Source organism: Miscanthus floridulus, chromosome 1, assembly GCF_019320115.1.
Source record: "Miscanthus floridulus cultivar M001 chromosome 1, ASM1932011v1, whole genome shotgun sequence".
NCBI lineage: Eukaryota > Viridiplantae > Streptophyta > Magnoliopsida > Poales > Poaceae > Miscanthus > Miscanthus floridulus.
This window is the reverse complement of record NC_089580.1, coordinates 123,719,824-123,731,343: the sequence shown is the minus strand read 5'-3', so window position 1 is coordinate 123,731,343 and position 11,520 is coordinate 123,719,824. Positions and strand designations below refer to the sequence as shown.

The 11,520-nt window shown below is 43.1% G+C and overlaps 1 long non-coding RNA gene across 10 annotated transcripts; it reads right to left on the bottom strand.

The window, feature by feature from the left end:
- Positions 1-294: 294 nt before the first annotated feature.
- Positions 295-9,829, bottom strand: LOC136540161 (uncharacterized). 10 transcript variants are annotated; one of them, XR_010779892.1, is made up of 10 exons: positions 9,229-9,829; positions 8,968-9,034; positions 8,105-8,194; positions 7,893-7,993; positions 6,733-6,808; positions 5,782-5,816; positions 5,378-5,621; positions 4,186-4,243; positions 666-4,070; positions 295-576 (listed from the first exon to the last, which is right to left on the bottom strand). It is a non-coding gene; the product is annotated as an uncharacterized lncRNA (long non-coding RNA). The 10 variants fall into 10 exon arrangements; XR_010779885.1 differs by having other exon boundaries at positions 666-4,101; positions 5,385-5,621; XR_010779884.1 differs by having other exon boundaries at positions 5,385-5,621.
- Positions 9,830-11,520: the final 1,691 nt, after the last annotated feature.

Genomic DNA, 11,520 nt, shown 5'->3' with positions numbered 1-11,520 from the left:
TCTCCATGCTTAGTCCAACATATATAGTTTGATATGAAACCTGACTTAAGCAAATGTGAATGAAGACACATTGAGCTTGAATATTCCTTTAAATTCTTACATAGAGCACATGGACAGCACATGAAACCATCCCGCTTATTTGCCTCGGCCACACCTAAGAAATAGTGCAATCCCTCAATAAAGTCTTGGGAGCGGCGATCGGCATTGTACATCCAATGGCGTGACATAATCTGTATTACATGACAAATTATGAAAATCTTGAACATAATTAAGTATTTTATTACACAACATAAATGACACACACACGGTTGATTAATTAACTAAGTCTGGCTACAATGTAAGTAATTCCAACTATCACTAAACAAACTAAAACTACAATGCACTTCAGTAACATAATTATTTCGTGATCGTACGCAACTAAAATAGACAATTATTCTTCTGTTGAATATCAATAAGCTTCTCCTGCTGGCTCACTAACTCATCAGCAGCAGCCACTACCTCAAGCGCACCCAAATTCTGCACGTATGTAGCATAATCTTCCTCCCAGTACCAACCATCGCATCCATTGCCCTCCCACTGAAATTAAAGCCAAAAAATATTTAGTCAAAAATATTCAAGAAAAGCAGGTCAATTAGCCATAATTATAAAATGCGTAAGAAACTCACATCGCGATCCAGGCACTTGTAGAAAACACGACCCTTGTTGGGTCCCTGTCTCTTGACTCGGTACTCCATCACAATATTCTGCTTACACTTACCGCAGATAATGAGAGGGAGTTCTGGCCTCAGTCGTTTCGCAACCGAACGAGAGGCCGATGATCCATGAGCCAGTTGTCATCTACTTTCTATACTTAATTTTGCAAACTAGTGTAAATTTCATATTTTCTAAAATGATATATTTAAATAAAACTAGCACGGATTTCACATGTTTCAATAAATAACCATCCGTACTAGTTGACCTTGCTTACGTGATCATCTCGGCCAGTATTTCTCCACTGGACGGCACCGTACTTGGCCAAGGAAGAGCTCCGATTCTACGAGAAAGGGAACACGGTCTTCCACGACCGTTGCCGCTCTCCCTCGTAGAATCAAAGTTTCTCCTTGACGTCCGTTACCGCTCGGCAGAGAACATGTTGCCCGAGCTGAATACGGTACGCAAGTTCAACTAGTACGGATTTTCTATAATTTTCTAACTATTTACTAAGTTTTTCATTTCATGGAAAATTTAATTCTAAAAAAAGGCATGATTTCTAAGTAGTTCATTTCATGAAAAAAATAATTCTAAGTGACCTGCTCGATATCGGCGATCTCACGGACGTTTAGGTTGCCGAGGATAGTAACATTTGTAGATGACATTTATAGGTCTGAAGTTATCAAATATCCATCAAATTATAGCTCAAAAACATGTTTCAATAAATAACCATCCGCACTAGTTGACCTTGCTTACGTGATCAACTCGGCGAGCATTTATCCACCGGACGGCACTGTACTTGGCCAAGGAAGAGCTCCGATTCTACGAGAAAGGGAACACGGTCTTCCACGACCGTTGCCGCTCTCCCTCGTAGAATCAAAGCTCCTCCTTGACGTCCGTTACCGCTCGGCAGAGAACATGCTTGCCGAGCTGAACACGGTCCGCAAGTTCAACTAGTACGGATTTTCTACAATTTTCTAACAATTTTCTAAGTTTTTCATTTCATGGAAAAATTAATTATAAGATCACATAAGCCACCGGGGACAAGGATGGCGCGTGCTCCAGCGAGGACGAGCGAGGCATGATTTTGATGAACTAATTTAACTTTTGTTTATCCAAACATATATGCAAATCATCATGTGATTTTGAGCTAAAAATGACATAAAATTATAATAAAGTCCAACATATAAAATTACACATGCATCTACATCGCAAAATGAGATAAACTACTGATAAAACATAAGAGGATTAAGTTTGTTACCTCCAAAATCGAAGAGCAACACCAATGGAGGGGGAGAGAGCAAGAACAACAGCAAGCTGAAAAACAGAGGCAGTGAGTTTGAATGGAATGGCTCGGGCTTGGGGAGGAAGAAATGAGCTGAATTATAGGCCGGGATGATTAGTCCCGGTTAGGGGTCCAAACCGGGACTAAAGATTAATCTTTATTCCCGGGGCATCACCCAAGCCAGGACTAAAAGCTTTAGTCCGGTAAACCTTTAGTCCCGGTTGGTAATACCAGCCGGGACTAAAGATTCCTGCCCCGCGGACGACCGTTGGGCAGGGACCTTTAGTCCCGGTTGGTATTACCAACCGTGACTAAAGGGTCCTTTAGTCCCGGAGAAAAAAAAAATGTTGAGGCTAATATCAAATTGGGACATCGTTCTAAAGTCTGTTCTCTAGTAGTGTCGAACACCTTGCCGCGTGCAGCCAGTGAGCACCCTTGGCCCTTCTTCGGTCGTCCCCGTGTCGCGTGCAACAGTTTGGCCCCAAAGCTTGTGGGCTCATGGCAGTCGTTCTCCTCTACTCCTTCCTCGCCGGTAGGAATGCTGCCACAGTGTCGGCGTCCCCCACAACCCGCTCGTGCCGCATCACCCACGACACACATGTCGCGCGCCTCATCTCGTCGTGGAACACCAGCTCATCGGCTAGGCTGGCGCACTCTGTCGCTACTGCGCTGAAGCCCTCCGATGAGTAGGTCGCGTGGATGCCTCCGAGCGTGCCGTGCTGTTCGGGTGAAAGCGTAGCTCAGCATCCGAATCCTACTCTCCGTGTGGCTTCCGTCCAACTGTTGTGCATGGGATTGGGATCTCGCCGTGTTCTGCTAGCGCCCAGCGGTCTCTCGCTGATGTCTGGACGCTAGTCCTGTCGTCCCTTGGCGACCTCGCCGCTCTCAAGATCCTCCAAGTCAACTCCGCGCCAGATCTGGCGGCATGGCCCCTGTCCTGAACTCCCGGCCTTGCAGCCTCCAAGAAGCAGCAAGCGCCTGGCGGCACGGTTCCTGTCCCGGGTCCCGGCAGGCCTCCAAGGCTCCAAGCTGGTACTGTGCAAGTAGCATGTTTGCATGTGTGGGCTTCGTGTTGCATGTGTTGGCATGTACAAGTCTCCAATGGGTGACGTACATGTTTGCATGGTTCTGTCTTGGTTTTTGTATTACATGTGGACATGCACGGTTCAGTTTCTTATTGCATGTTTGGGATCAACAGAGCGGGGCGACGGAGCGGGGCGTAGCGCACACGATACCCTTAGGTATTTTTTAAGCCACACAGGCAATAAACATCGAATCAAAGTAATCAGAAGCACCAAAACATGGTAAATGGCTGCGGTAATGATTCGATTTTAGGCACAGATAGAGGTTCACAGTCTAAGAACTTGAAGCAGAAACAGAGGGTTCATGACGAATTACTGGACCAAACCATTCACAAACTACTACCACGACAACACGCATCACATAGCCTCTGCACGTATCTATCAAGACTCTTAAAGAGGTATGATTTCATATCACACAAGCACGGGAGGCAATAACAAATAAAGAAACGTATCAGGACAGGATCGGATTCAGTAACAGGGTGGACGTTTATGGAAGACAGAAGATGTTGGAAGCTCCTCGTGGCAGTCCTCCTCGAGGGCACAGCAAGACGACAAAGGCGATGGCAGCAGAGGACGACAATGGTGATGCGCTATGGCGAAGCACAACCGGTGCGCGAGGGAGGGCACGAGGGCAGAGGCCGGTGCGAGCGAGGGCGAGCTCAGCTGGCGAGGGTGGGCGCTATGGCGAGGCCACAGGATTTATAAGAGCCTCTCTCTTTCCTTCTGTGTTAATTCTCTTTCCTTGAGTAAGGCGCAGGGGAGCTCGTTGCCATGTATGCTGGTGCATGCAAACATGCAATATGTATATGGATAGCACAATAATTTTCTACTTCCTATTTTGCCGTGATTCCTATTTTTCTACGGGCGAATCACAATCGTAATGAGAAAAAAATCAGAAAGGAAACCAAATACCTCCCTGGATTGAGCTGAAGGAAAAGGATAGATCATAATAGCGTAGGTTATCGATTGTATTAGCATAGTGACTCCCATGTTATACAGGCTGGCAAAAAAATCTGCACGAAGGCAAATGAGGTTTACAAATTCCTATAATATACCAGATTGAATCCGGGGAAAATAATTTCAGAATTGCATGCAGCGGCAGACAATATAATGATAAAGATGGCGTACCTGAGCATAATCAGTCTTGATCTCATTTTGTATGGAAACAGAAATATATCATAATATGCTGCATAATATAAGGGTAGGGTCAAAATGAGCTTGGATTTTTGTAAACAAAAAGGGAAATGGCATCTAATGCGGACAGGGAAGGAAGTCAGATAAAGGGCAAGGCATTGCACAAGAGATGAAATATCTTATCCCTGGCAGAGGAGAAAGATATGTAAAGTGCTTTCCAAATTAGAACCAATTAATAGTAGGGGTACATGCCAGGAACGTATTATGTGCATAAGCAAATATATTACTACAATTTTCCATTATCGCAAAGGGTAGGAAATGCAAAAAAAAAGGAAACAGGCAACTAAAACCATCTAGCTTTAGTTTACAAACAGAACTCTTGTTGGGTCAAAGGGATTAAAATATATCCCCATGTCACGGTACTAGTAATCAAAGATGTACAATAGAAGAAACACTCGTTAATAGTTAAACGCTGGAATCCGTAGCCGCAAATTGGTAAAATATGATGGCAGTTATGAGGTATCATAAAATTAGTTTAGCAATATGAGAAACACCATGACAATTTAAGGCACCTGAAGGTAAGGCGCATAGTTCGAACAACATTTAGTATCGACTAAACACAAAGAGCTAAAATCGCATGGCTCAATTCAGTCTTATTTGTGGTATAGGTGTGTAAGGCGAAGGAAATCAAGAGTAACATGCATAGACACCTATCATCTTTGGATGCAAATCATGTGTGAAACATAATCATGTAGACTATTTCATTTGGTAAAAAAAAAACAGCGCCGTTACTTTAGTGCTACTACCACAGAGGTAAAATGAGGCGGTAAACCAAAAATTTTGGCATACCGAATTCCATAGATTGTAAGCATGGCCTCGCATTGGATGGTCACCTCATTATATGTCTAGCAATGCAGAGGACCCTTGCAAGGATGCACTGGGTCTAGTAAAATGGTCGTAGCCCCCAAATAGGACATGACAAATCAATCCCAGAGCCAGACTGACACTAACATATGACAATCAAATTTGTGGTGGCAGATTATGAGGCTCTAAAATACGCTAATCCAATTTATTAACATATGACAATCAAATCTGTGGTGGCAGACTATGAGGCGGACCTAGAATACACTAATCCAATTTATGGAGATGGATTAGGAGAAGGAGAAAAGGGAAAAATTGGTACTACGTCTCACATGGGGCTTTGCCTGGACGACGCCTGGATGAGGCTGCTGCAATGGTGGATCATGGCGAATCTGGAGCCTAGCAGCACAAACAAACAGAGTGTGGCATACAAGATCGTGACACATACTTTGAGTAGTATTCATCTACTGCTGCTCCCACTACAAGCTTGGCTATGCTGTAGTGGGTGACAAGCTCGTGAAGCCCTTTGGCAACATCGTCCTTGTCAATTACTACTTTCTCACAGCAACCTGTAATATAACAATGACAATAAAAGCAGTGGAATTTCATTAAAATAATATTGAAACTTTTAATACTATTCGCTACCATCATATATAAAATTTACAAATTTGTGATCCATATATAGGACTATGGTTAAAACAGAATTGAATTGAAGATAATACATGGTACCTGTCATTGAGAGTTGACTATGGGTCTGCATTTTCCTGCAATAAATTAAATATTTTAAGGAAATGAATGAACATAAGAAAATGAGAGAAATTGTATAGATAATATTCTGTATTGAAAGAGCTGAGAATTCATACTGCATGAAACAACTAATAATATAATAATCTAATATGGACATAATATATTACACGGCACATCTCATTGTCACATGTACACATGGCAAGAACATATTCTTTAGCGAGGGCATATCTCAATTGACAAGGTTAAATAAAAGTTCATAAAGAGGACGACCCACATGGTAAAGGCATATTCAGTAAGCAAACAACCGAGGAACCTATAATTGCAATTGTTACTTATGCATCTTCCTTAATATATAGTCTGGACAGCTTCTAGAATTTGCAGACAAGACCTTTAATAGCCTGTTGAATATCGTCTTTTACCTATATTTTTGTAATCAAGTTGCAGATATAGAAACTCAGTGACCATCTAGAAGCTCTCAACCTGCACAAGGTTTTGATAGCCAATAGTAGGTTCTGAAATCATCCAAATAGCGCGATATGTTGTGCCAGCTTCTAGAATTTATAGTGATTTTCTTGTGATTTTGAGGCAGGAAGGAGTATTTCATTTGCGTGGCACAGTCTTCCTGCGTCAAGTACTCCTCCATATCTATTTTACAATCCAGGATGTAAGTTAGATATCATATGCAAGGTTCAACTCCGCCGATATCTTTTACAGTCCTAACTAAATTGGAATGAACTCTACATGGAAATTGCATAATAACATTGTAAATGTATATAGCACTCAAAAGCTTATATTCTAGAGGTGGTATAATTTAGAGTACACGTAGATACATGTCTATATTGCACTCCAGGTATTAATATAAGAAGTATGTCACTAAAAGAAATAGATTGTAGCTCCATAATTATGAGAAGATGGCCCAGAAACTAAGCATACCTTTTTTCTTTCAAAAAGCCGACAATCATCTACATCAGAACAAATGCAACTATTTTATAACCATGCCCATCGAAACCTACACATTGAAGGGAAAAAATGTGAGGCAAAACTTTGTGGCTCATTGCTATGGCAACTGCAGCGCAACCAAGCTAACACTGTGAAGGTGGAAAACGCATGGGATAGAATGATAACGGAAAGGAACTTGCATATCCATGATTAATTAAAGACAGAATTATTTCGTCCCTGGATGCTAAGATGAGTTTTGCCAAGTGCATTAATTAAATAAGTAACTCAAGCGGCAAAGGACATAAAGGGGATTTAGCGCTACCCACTCATAGATCTACTGATATGCTGAACAATATGGAGATGGGGATGTGGATTAGTGGGGAAATAACGCGTACTGCCATGAAAACGAAGAGCAGCTCTGCAAATTAAAGTTACACAGGTGTTCCCAGTGCAGGGAAACAAATAGATATATTGATATGTGCAGTAGTGAGTAATAGATGGATAGATGCGAATGCAGCACAGGAAAACTGAAAATTGGCTCAGAAGTTACAACAATATTAGTGACTATCGGAAGTACATAATGATGTGTGCATCTTCTCAGTCATTCTGATAGATCAGTTATTATTTACATAATATGGAAGAATGGTTTCCGGCTCAAATTTGAGCATCACAGAGCATCATTGTGCGGATAAGAAAAGTTTGGTTTGATAAAAGTACCGATCTATACAAGTTACTGTACAATTCCTAGATAACTCTCTACACCAATGCAAAAAAAATGTTTATTTATCTCAGAGATTACAATGGTGGATACCATCCTATCTTCTGATAATGCATACTCTCAGACTCTCGGTGCAAGCTATTGCATTAGCAATCTGATTTTGCCTATCCTTCATGTGAAGAAGCTTCCCTATAAATACTTCATCTCACCACTACATGTGATTCGGATTTGGCGCGCATTAGTTTTTGTTAGTTGGGCTCATTGACTGGGCAACATGTTACAGAAGAAACTGCAATTATTCAGTCAAAGCTTGCTGGTGTGGTGACTGGTGAGGTTCAGTTCCTGACTAACAAAAACTGAAGAACAGTGTAGCTAGGTTCTACTAATGTCGAGTCCAGTAGCTTACGACATTCAGAAATGGAACATTATTACCTACCTTTACTGCTCTGATATCAAGGTTTATTTCGAGGACCGCAAAGGATCCAAGTTGTGCTTTGTCATCAGGTCGTAGTTCATGGATGCTAGCTGAGAGATGTTCTGCACATCACAGAAAAAAAGAAGGAAAGGACAATTCAGTCATCAAAGACAATATTCAGAAAAGAAAACTCTTATGCAATGGAACATGGTATTTTTTAGATAACAGTTTACTTTGAATGAGAAGTTGGTGAAAGAATATTTCACCCGCTCCGGCGTTCTTGCTGATCTTGTTCTTCTCGGCGGGGGAAGGGAGCAACAAGTCTGTGATAATAACCGATAATAAGAAGTCATTCAGAAAATGTCCTATTTATTGTTTAGCTATTCATAACAATGTCTGCTATTTCTTTATGATATTGATATCCACTATGATGATCTAGGCTAGGAGCTGTGCTGTTCCATCAAAAGAATAGTAGTAATTTGTGTGGACGAAACTGTGAAAATTTAACATGCAAATTATGTGCCCACCAATGTATGGTCGAGCTTGACAATGTCAGTCATAGAGATACATACAATCTAAGGGGTCTGGTCCACAACATCATAATTAGGTAGAAAACAGTAGAAACAGCAAAACGCCAAGCATGAGTAAAGCAGTAAGTGAGAGTGGATCAAGATTGAGACTTCTTTTCATGGACACCACCGGCTGATAAAAATATAGATTTGCAATTATTCATGGACACCACGCAATACGAAAGAATTGCGTGATTTATATAGTAGATAGCTACATTATCAAATTATCTAAAAAAAATATTATATTCTTTGGTCAGGCAAGCCCATCTAGCAGAATAAACAAGAATACAAAATGAATATCTACTGCAAGAACAAATATATTCTTTGTGCAGCTACACCAAAATCGGTATCATAAAAACAAATGACTATTAAAGTATGAACTGCAGGAACAAACATATTTTAGCAAGGCCAATAAAAACATTCTAATGTATCTAGTAGCAGAAGGACTTAAGTTTAAGTTCAGTAGCTCCAAGCTCGATCTAATTTTTTATAACTTTTTTATAACAACAGCAGTTCGTTTAACTTACACAGAGCTACTTGTGTGCTGATTCAAGTCCACCAGCAGCTGGTGTTCGCCACTACAAGTACGGGCCACTGCAAAATTTACAAACCATCATTGACCATTATTCTGATTTGGGAACTGCATCACCATCTGACCAATGATTAGTAGTGGAGCACTCAAAATACGTACTGCTACCAATTTCGTTGGTTAAGGATCAGACACAATCATCAGCGCATGCCATAGGCAATGAAGGGGAGGCAACAAAAGGGAAGGAAAGACCGCATACCAGCACGAATGGGGTTAATGCTCATCTCGCCACCCTTCATCCTCGCGTCCACTCAGCAGTCGCCACCTCTCGCCATCCAGGCCGATCGCGCCGGATCCGCCATACGCGCTGCTTCTCACCATCCCTGCCCTGGCCGCGACCGTGACCAGGTAGCAGCGGCCGGCGGAGGGCCTGATGCCACCATGGTCGCGGGGAGCACGGCCATCGTCGGTCGAGGGGAGCAGGGCAGCGCCCCCGTCGGTCGATGGGAGTGAGGCCGCCGCCGGTCGTGGGATCGAGGGCTGGGGGAACGCACCAAGGGATGGCGGCCGCTCGACGGCGAGGACGCAGGCCACGCGACGGCGAGGACACAGGCCGCGCGACGGCGAGGAACGCCCGCGACGGCGAGGACGCCGCGAGACGGAATCGGGTGAGAAGGACGACGGGGAGCCGCTCGACGACGAGGACGGCGGTCGCTCGACGGCCACGGACGCTGGCCGCGCGAGGGGCGAGGGCGACAGTGGTGCGGGGATGGGGATGGGGAGCGGCACGCACCGCGGCGGCCCGTGGGATCCAGCGGGTCGCACGGAGAGGCGGGTATCGCTGGGGAGGCGGAGCGAAGACGAAAAAAAAGTCACGCTAAAAAATAGTCTTTGTTCTTTTTAGTCGCAGAAGACACTATGAGAAAATGGTCATGAAGGCCTTAATCAAAAAGGCCTATCCTGATTCAAAGAATACTTGATGGGCTTTTTATGGCGTCGACTTGGTTTCTTAGCCAATTTTCGGCAAGAACCAGTCCTAGGCCGCGTGCCCATATTGGTTAAAGGCCCATCTAGTCCATCAATCCGCCCTTTAAGCCCATGTCTTTGCCTAACAGAGAGGCAGCAGCGCAATCAAAAAAAAAAAAACAGAGAGGCAGCAGCATTCGGTCCATGTTACATGATAAAGCCTCCACCTTTTTTTCTTTTTTTGCATTGCATATACATCATCTCGTGGTCTATATCCATGTCTATACCCCTCTCTCTCTCTATCTATATAGAGAGAGAGGCAAAATTTCTGACACAATTTTTTTTCGTCCCGCCTAATCATGAGTGACTCCGTTTTCCCCACTGTTTTTTGTTTCCGTTCCGTCTCCGACAGTAACACGGCGTTGTTTCAGAATTCTCTTTGTTCTTTCCATGCCGTGCCCTGCTTGCACTGTTCTGCAGCCCTTTCCTTTCCGTGTCCCACTTCTGTTTTCCGTGAATACTTTTTTTCGTTTTGATGTTTCCCTTTTTTTTTCCTTTTCTTGTCCGGCTCCTGCTATTGGCCGCATAGTATCTCTGGTTTCAAATAACAAAATAAATAATCTCTACACCTAAAAAAATTATAAAATAATCATCTACCGGGTGATACCAAAAACGTATACTATCCGATCACAAAGACTATAAAAAAACTATACCAAATACGTATACTATCCAACAAATATGTATACTATCATGATGTCTTTTCTTGTCAAAATCGGCAGGGAATCGTCCACTAACCCTCTACCGGCAGAATTCATAAATGAAACTAAGTCTGATACTTGCGTGTGTCCGTGAGTTTTAATAAGATATAAAAAGTTTATCTAAAGTAAACATAATTCCCTTAAATTCACCTTAGATAGCTGAAAGTGTATTTGCCCCCTATGTGGGTTTTGGTGTATTAATGACATCCAAATTAGGGACTAATGTGATCTTAATGAGATATGTTGCAGCTATTAGTCCCATGAAAGATTCAAAGAGTTGATAAAGATGAAATGGTATCCCTCAATTCTTCAAGTTGCAAAGGCGGACGAACTCAAAACGATCTTCAAAGGTTTTAATTTTAAGTTTGAGTTTAGGATCCGCCGCACTATTAAGAGGGATGCAAATTTAATTGGTCTGAGGAAGATAGAGTGCTCAAGCATTTAAATAAAATCTAAAGAGTGACACTCTTGCACTTCACAAGCACATAGAATAAATTTCTGTGACTTTCGGTGTCGGAAGTCCCGACGTAAGTCGGAACTCCCGACAGTCGGAAGTCCCGACCTAAGCCAGGGGTCCCGGCACCTGTGCTTCTGACTGCTCGCTGTCTGTGCACGTCGGAAGTCCCGACGATCGTCGGGAGTTCCGACCGTCGGAAGTCCCGACGTTCGCCGGGAGTTCCGACACTGACCTGTCCCAAGCCGGGAGTCCCGGCCTCAGCAGTGCTGGCTGTGTGATTAACTGTGCACGTCGGAAGTCCCGACGATCGTCGGGAGTTCCGACCGTCGGAAGTCCCGACGTTTGCCGGGAGTTCCGACACTGACTTTCA